The sequence below is a fragment of the Oreochromis niloticus genome, linkage group LG16 (assembly GCF_001858045.2).
Source record: "Oreochromis niloticus isolate F11D_XX linkage group LG16, O_niloticus_UMD_NMBU, whole genome shotgun sequence".
NCBI lineage: Eukaryota > Metazoa > Chordata > Actinopteri > Cichliformes > Cichlidae > Oreochromis > Oreochromis niloticus.
The window spans coordinates 21,168,233-21,176,916 of record NC_031987.2 but is presented as its reverse complement, the minus strand read 5'-3'; the positions used below and the strand labels follow the sequence as shown (position 1 = coordinate 21,176,916).

Sequence of the window (8,684 nt, the reverse complement as noted above, 5' to 3'; positions counted from 1 at the left end):
TTTTGAGGTTGCCTGAGGAACAATATGTAGTGTGAACGATCTGTAATCAAACACGTAGAGAACTGTACATGATGAGGTGACCCTTTCTGAATAAGGGAGCAGGGGAAATTAGCATTTTCTGCCAGCTAAACGATGAGATCATGTGGTTTAAAACAGAGGTCCCCAACCTTTTTTGCCTCACGGACCGGTTTATGCCCGACAATATTTTCACGGACCGGCCTTTAAGGTGTCGCGGATAAATACAACAAAATAAAACTAGTACCGGTACCGAAAAAAAGAAGATTTATTCATAACACACATGAAAAGACCCAGGAAAACCGAGTTAACGATAAAAAAGATAACAAAATAACGCTGAAAACCGATAAAAACCATGAAAACCATACATTTCACACCTGAGCCTCAACTCTCGCGGTCCGGTACCAAACGACTCACGAACCGGTACCGGTCCGAGGCCCGGGGGTTGGGGACCGCTGGTTTAAAACAACATTTAACCACAGCACAGGCACCATATTACCTTGCTGTTCTCTCAGTTAGAGAGCCCATTATCGAAGAAATTTGAAGTTTTTCTGCTTTCATATGATGCTGCAAGAGTCCTGAGATCCTCTGAAAATGGATCACTGTGTGGTGATGCATGGTTTGGTTTTGAACTAGCTGCTGTGGAACTGTTATGCAATGCCCTCCATCTGTTTATTGTTCAGTGAAGTCATTTCACTGATGTCAGAAACAACACTAAAAACACATCTAGCACCAGATTTGTATTAATTTGGTTTAATTGCATTCATGTTGGGAGTGTGACAGTGGGTGTTTTGTGAGTAATGTTTCAGACTCTATTTTTGTTCATCAGTAGAGTCTGGGGAAGTAGTCATTGTTTAAAGCAATAGCTCTTTCCAAAGAAGAAATAAAAGATTCCCTCAAAAGGGTTAATGACTTTATTGTAAAACAACACAGACTTTATATGTATATTTATATATGTATAAACAAACATACAGGAAGAAATGTAATGATTTTGTCTTTAATTCCTCCTCGGATGCACCTACACAGAGTGAAATGGGAGAATCACTGTTTGAATGCATTCAGTTCAAATCAGTTTTATCTATACAGCGCAACAGTCAACTCAAGGTGATTTATGTCATAACGTAGACCCTATGATAATACATACAGAGAAAAAAAACCAACAATCACATGAGGAAGCACTTTGATGACAGTGGAAAGAAAAACTCCATTTCAACAGGAAGAAACTTCAAGAACCAGCTGGGGTGAGAGGAGGAAGTTGGGGCTTGCTGTGTAAGAGAGCCAGAGATTAATAACAAGTGTGATTCAGCACAGAGGTCTATTAACACATAGTGAGTGAGAAAGGTGACTGAAGAAGAAATAGTCAATGCATCATGGGAATCCCCCAGCAGCCCACACCTACTGCAGGGAGGATTCGGGGTCACATGATCCAGTCCTAACTTAAATAATCTTAAAAGTAGAGACAGTGTCTGATCAAATTTGATGTTCATATGGCCATAAATTCAATTATCGCTTTATTAGGCACATCTGTTCAACTGCTCTTTAACAAAAATTAGTCAATCATATGGAAGCCACATCCTACCTGAAGACAAAAATACACACTTCTTGGCCACATCAATAGGTATACCTGTTCATTTGCAGGTTACTGCAAATCACTGGGATCAAATCAATGCATTTAGGCATGTAGATGTGGATCTTCTGAAATTCAAGGTTCAAGCATCAGAATGGGGGAAGAAAAAGGTAATTTAGGTGAATTTGAATGTGGCATGGTTGTTGTGACAGATGGGCTGCTCTGAGTACTTCAGAAACTGCTGATCTGCTGGGATTTTCCCACACAACCAGCTTTTGGCTTTGCAGAGAATGGTGTGAAAAAGAGAAAATGGCCAGTGAGGAGTGCCAGAGGTCAGAGGAGAATGGCCAGGCTGCTTCAAGGTGACAGGAAGACAAGCGTAATTCAAATAACACTGTGTTACAGCCAAGGTATACAGAAGAGCATCTCTGAGCACAAAGCCTGTTGATCCTTCAAAGAAAAATCACACCTGGTGCCACTCCCATCAGCTGAAAACAGGAAACCGAGGCTACCATTCACAGAGGATCGCCAAAATCTTAACAACAATTCAGACTGGTGGGGGTGTAATGATGTGGGAGACATTTTCTTTGCAGATGTTGGGCCTCATAGTACTGTCTGTAGGATAGTTCCATCTGAGCATTGTTTAAATGCCACCGCCTACATGAAGAAAAAAACATACGCACTTGCCGGCCACATCATTTGGCATAAGAAGGCCTGCTGAAGTTCAAACTGAGCATCAGACTGAAGCTGCAAACTAATGTGTCTGTCACTCCTGTGGGTTAAGAAACTAAGACTACAAGTTGTACTGGCTCACAAAAGTTTGATAACAGAAGACCGGAAAAATATTGCCTTGTCTCAAAAGTCTGCATTTCTGCTGTGACATTCTGATGATAGGGTCAGAATTTGGCATCATATGACCTCAAAGCATGGGTCCATCCTGCCTTTTATCAGTGGTTTAGGCTGCTGGTGGTGGTGGTAGGGGACAAATACTGGGGACATTTTCTTGTCACACTTTGAGCGCCAACTGACACCCAAGCCACATTATTGCTATTAACCATGCTTATCCTGTTGTGAGCACAGTCTACACATCTAATGATGTCAAACTGGTTTCTTGAACACGACAATGAGTTCTTTGTATTCAACTGGCTGACACAATCACCGGATCTCAATCCAGGATTGAGAAAGTCGAGATGTGGTGGAATATGAGATTGGCATCATGGATGTGCAGTCTGTACTTTGCATCAACTCTGTGATGCTATCATGTCAATATGGATCAAAATCTCTGAGTAATGTTTCCAGCACCTTGTTAAATCTATGCCACAAAGAGTTAAACCTTCATCGGGCAATGAACTTGCAACATAACAATGAAGACAACTTCATATTTTCCAGTAACAGTCTGTTGTTGAAATTTTGAATTTCCAAGCCTCAGTATGAAGGGTTAACCTGACTGCATAGGTTTGGAATCACTGTATCAATATTATCCTAATTGCCTTATTGACATTTTGCACACCATAACCCTTCATCCAACTCACAGTCAAAATCAAACTTAATTTTAATATCCGTTTCCTTCCTTTATCCCTTCTTTCCTTCCTTCGGGCCAGCAAGTCTTGACCGTGGCGCACTAACAAAGGAAAAAAAACCCCCAACTCCATGGCCCCGCCCCCTTTAAAGACGCAAAAAAAAAAAAAAAAAAAAAAAAGGCCAGCAACAATGTGATAGACAACACAGCCGCTCTGCTCTCTCAGCGTAGTAGTGGATATCTTCACAGTGACCAGAGAGCAGAGGCGAGCCAAAGCGAGCCGCATGCTCGCTGTGCAACAAGGGGGACGGGAGCAAAATGAACCACCGGATAGCAGCAGCAGCATCCACTGAGGACCCGTAACAGTATTTAGGTAAGGCTTTGTTCGCTCTCCCTAGGATTTCGATACAGTTCTGCATTTTCTGATTTAGAGCGCTAGATTTTGTGCACGAACGCGGAGCGGAACAAGGGGAGGATGTGTTCGCACGATGTTTGCTTAAAGCGCTGCAATACCGAGAATTTGAAATGGGAAAAAACCCGTAAAAATAAAATAGAAAAAACACGCGGATGAGAATGTAGCCGACAGCGCTTTGTCTTCGCTACTTCTCCGGAGCAGCATAACCATCACAGGAAGCTCATTTTAACAGCGGCTCATTTTTATTAGTGTCTGCGCTTCTGTGTGTGGTTAGATTGTTCAGTAAAAACAGAGGCATTGTTGACACAGGCAGCAGAGTTCACGGTTTCTGACGCGCTCCTGTTACCCAGCGCTGTTTAGTGTTTTTCGTTTTTTTTTTTTTGCTTCGCCCCACAATGGATTGATTTCATTCACAGCTCACTGTGAAGCCAGGCCCCCACTCCGCTCTACAACTTGGGAAGAACATGCAGAGGTTTCTCGGTGTCTTAGCGCTCCGTTATTGATGCACACATAGCACTTATTTGACGCAAACAGAAATTAGTGCCTCTTTAGTTAAGGTGGAAATAACCTGATTTGTTACATTTAGCAGTTATGATTTAGTGCTCACATGCTCCTTATTGAAATGTCTTTTTCCTTCATAGACACTGCTGCTGCCCTTCACGACTCAACTCAGTTCACTTCAGTTCAATTCAGTTTTATTTATGTAGCGCCAAATCACAACAGTTGCCTCAAGGCTCTTTATTGTAAGGTAAAGAGCTTACAATAAAACAGAGAATTCCCATTAATCAGACCACCACCTATGAGGAAGCGCTTGGGGAAAGTGGGGAGGAAGAACTCCCTTGTAACAGGAAGAAACCGCAGAACAACCAGGCTCAGGGAGGGGGAGACATCTGCCACGACGACTGGGGGTGATGGGAGGAAAAGAGGACAGAACACACTGAGAGCCAGAGATTAATAATAACTAATGATTAAATGCAAGTGGTGTTTAAACACATTGTGACACAGTTGTAGGTTTTTTTTTGTTTTGTTTTTTTAAATTAGAAGCTAACCTATTCTACTTTACATAGCCATTCACTCACAGACTAACACCAGGTGACTGAAAGCAGTGAAAAACAACAACAACAGGACCAACAACACACAGACACACACACTGGTGTCAAGAGCAATTAGGCCTTTACTTTTTTGTGCGGTCGGGGGTTTTTTAGAATGCGACGCCTTTTGAAGTACTGCGAGTTGTCTTGATGTCAGCAACAGGAAGTTTTATCACTGAGCTGTTGCCACTTTTAGCTGAATGTCACCGTAACACATTAAACCTGCCAAAGAAACGCACACAGCCTTCAAGAACCGCGGCGGAGTTTGGGAGTCGACTGAAACTCATTACAGTGAGAACACACGCACAACCTCGCTCTTCCCCGTAGTCCGCCGGAATCAAAGGCACCGGTCTGTTCTTTTGTATTTTCCTTCTCTGTGCAGCATAAACAGCTCAGGGAAGGAAATTCAAAGCTCCTCTCCAGGTTATAGTGACATTGCATCAGAAAAGTGTTATTATGTGTGCGCGTGTGTAGAGCTGCTGAATAATTATGTGCGCTATGGTTTTCAAAGCTTCACGGAGTTTACAAGGACAAGGACAAAAGTTGAATGTAATGGTCACTGTCTTAATTGCAAAGGTAGAGTTATTTTTGTTAAATTATTCATTTATACGTGATAAAATAAACCAGAGCGAAAACGCAGGATCGTTTTCTGTTCTACTTCTCAAACCATAGATGTTCTTACCCCCTCTCACAGTGCATTATAAATGTGCAAATGAATGCCTGATACACACAGATTTACACCCGCGCTGTGTGAAAGCGTTGTGACTGTCACACAACTTCTGCATTACTGCTATTACACACAACCAGCTAATCGCATCCACGCGTTGGCTGGCACCTCTTTGTGTCTGCAGCTGGATGTTTATTGTCTCAAATGGGGCTCCCTCCCTCTGCGTGTGCAGAAAAGGCAAAGGTGTTAAGGAGAGCTCCTTTCTTTGCACACACTTTAACACTAATGCACCACATTTACTCCACCACAGCAAATGCGTCAAGCCGTTTTTACACACGGACTCTTTATTTCTTTACCGAACTGATAGATCTTGACCAGCATGTAGTTCTTTGACAAGCTGAGTGCAGTTTTTCTTCAGTCGTCATCGGAAAAATGTGTGTAAATATAAATCAGCAAGTCGCTGAAACTGCAGCATAGTAAGCATGTGGGTCAGTATCGTGTGTTCACTATTCTCGGTTCATCTCTTTCCATTTCAACTTTTCTGGTCATGTGACCCAAAGCTGCATTCTGCCATGAAAGTGGTAAACATGTTAAATGATAAGGGTGTAGCAGTTCTGTAAAACTAGTGAGAATTTACATTCATACTGCAAACAAACACGTTAGGTTGAAAGGAACACACACACACACACACACGTATATATATTTATATATTAATTCGCAAAAGGGAGTGACTGGTGTGTGTGTGTGTGTGTGTGTGTGTGTGTGTGTGTGTGTGTGTGTGTGTGTGTGTGTGTGTGTGTGTGTGTGTGCGCGCGCGCGCATATTCATGAATATGACTCTAAAAATACTAGCAGGTGAAAAAAATACTAACAGATGAAATGCATAATTGAAGTCGGCTATGACCCAGTAACAGTGTTGGAGTCAAAGACTGACTGTTCTTATTAGCATCAGATGAGAGGATGTCTGAGAGGGGAAGTGATTCATACTGGAGAGAGAAGTTTTCATTCAAATGCTGACAAGTTATTTTAATGGACGTCCTGTGTTCATGTTTATTACTTAAACTGATATTAAACAAAACCACAGGTCATTGCGGTAACGTTCAGGTGGTAAAGTGAAGGCGGAGGTGGATAGATGGCAGAAGGGATTCATCGTCATAGATGCCCTCCTTTAGTCTGGATTAGGCTGTAAAGAGAGCACCAGATAGATGTGCAGCAGTCGATCTGCTCACAAGCAGCGCTGTGAAGTGGATATTGCTCCGCTGCAGCCTCGAAGGTGCTCGGAACAGTTGCATTGATTAAAGTATAAGATGGTACTGCTGATATTATGAGTGAGGACAGGTTTTCAGATTTTTTTTTTTTTCAAAACTAGTTTATATTGATTTAATTTTTTAATTGCATTAAACCTGCAGTAGCATGTTTTTCATCACCTGAGGGCTATACTATGAACAAAGTTCAACAGAGCTTTCTTTGCGTTAGCTGGCTCGACAAAACCCAAAGCCCCAGTTGGAGGTAATGGGCAATCATGACAGTGTTCATCAGCTTTTTCTGTCAAGATGGACTTTCTGCTTCAAGCTCTCCAAACTCACATAAAAATGGGCATTTTTGTAGGTAATGTGACTCTTCTTTCGCCAAAAAATGATCCCTGTGAGTGCCACCTAGTCTAGCCAGAGACGTTATCAGATGGTGATAATAAATAGTGACTAAAAATCTCCAAAGAACAGAAAAAGTATCAGAGTAAAATGCAACACAGTTGCAAATAAGATAAAATTAATGCGGCAGAAAATTAATAATCTGGTGATTTAACACGCAGAGCGGTAAAATAAATATTTTAATTCAAGTTAATTATTTTATGCTGAGTGCACTTTCTGCGCTCTGGTTTTTTTCTAAGGTAACGGCTGCAGATTAGAAGCCCTGAAACTTTAAACTGGGTTCATTGAACACTAAAGGTTTATTGTCCCAATAAATGAGATCGCTGAAAGTGTTTTAGTTTGTTGGCAGATCAACTCAAATTAATGTTACTGAGTAAACAGGTGTTTTCTGTGTTCTAGTAGCTGCCAGCATCAAAGACATTTCTTCGGTTTAGTACAAATTAATTCCAGTGAAGCACGGCCTCTGATTTTTGCTGTGGCTTTGGTAAGGTCTGGTCTGACCTGCTTCACATATAAAACATTTTCCCAGCAGAGATTTTAAAAGATTAGCACTTTAAACTTGCTGTAAATGATAGATTTAAATCAGATTTTAGATTTTAAACCAAAACTCTCAAACTGTCCTCAGGTTATATGCTCAACATATAACCCGTTACCATGGGGATTTAGGGAACTTGAAGCTCAAAGCTCACTAAACCATTAATCTCGCTGAGCAGCACACACCCCAAGTGAAAACAAGTAACCCAAACTTTTTAACTTAACATGCCAACCTTTGTATGTATCCTTAATTTGCACTCGCGCTTCTATCTAGCAGATAGATTTATCACAGTTTTTCAACAATAAAAGGAAGAAGACTGTGCAACTAGTTGCACAACTTGTAACTGTCAGAAAAGTTTATTTCAAAACGTGTTTGCTTTCACAGAATCTTTTAATGTAGACTCAAAAATTGCAGCACGTAAGAAATGTTAGGCTAATTTGTTTGTTTCATGTGTATGATAGAAAAAATATATATGTCAGTGGAGTTTTAAAAAACCAAATATCAGTACCCGCCCTAAAAACAAAATCCGGCATTGTTCGAGCTCTACTAGTGAATGTCTTGATGCATGCTTAATCATCCAGGTAAGTAAATGCTGAAAATTCTACATCCAGATGAACAGAATCAACCTGGTGAATTTTTCAATGCTTTCATCTGTATGTGTACTAGACCGTAAAAACAACCTTTGTAAGTCTCATGTCACACAACGTGAGACAGGTCTTGGCATCAGTCTGTGGCATTTTGTACTATCAGATTGTGTGATTAAAGCTCAGCATAAAGCTGCTGAATATGAGGGCAGAGACAAATCATCTGCTTGCGTCATCTGGTTTGTGCTGCTCTTATCTGTGGAAATTACAGTATCACAAAAAAGTACGCAAAACGTTTTGAAATATATGTTTTTTCTTTTCTGTTGCTTGTGCATGTGTTGGTCCACATATGGAGTCACCTCGAAGGGGAATCTGCATCATTTTATTTTATTTTTTTGGATGTTGGTGGGAGCGTGAGTCACACAGTCAGAACCTGGTTATAAATTAGTGATGGTGTGAATTTTGCCACAGGGCAGCTGTCTTTGATTGGTGCATATGAGCGACGGCCACAGATTTTTGCCATCTTTTCTAAAGGTGTCCAAATCAAACAGTGTAAAGAGACCTTTAGTCTCTGATTGTGTCCGTCTGCTGTGTGGTGTTCAATAGGTTTTCGAAGGTGACTTTTGAAAGCTTTTTTTTTTCT

The 8,684-nt window shown here is 41.0% G+C and overlaps 1 protein-coding gene across 3 annotated transcripts in view; it reads left to right on the top strand.

The window, feature by feature from the left end:
* The first annotated feature begins 3,279 nt into the window (after positions 1-3,279).
* Positions 3,280-8,684, top strand: part of st6gal2a (ST6 beta-galactosamide alpha-2,6-sialyltranferase 2a) — a 48,620-nt gene continuing 43,215 nt past the window's right edge. For all 3 annotated transcript variants that reach the window (XM_003452949.5, XM_013276200.3, XM_005457819.4), the window contains exon 1: positions 3,280-3,474. The gene's annotated coding sequence lies outside the window, so the exon portion shown is untranslated. The remainder of the gene's footprint in view (positions 3,475-8,684) is intronic.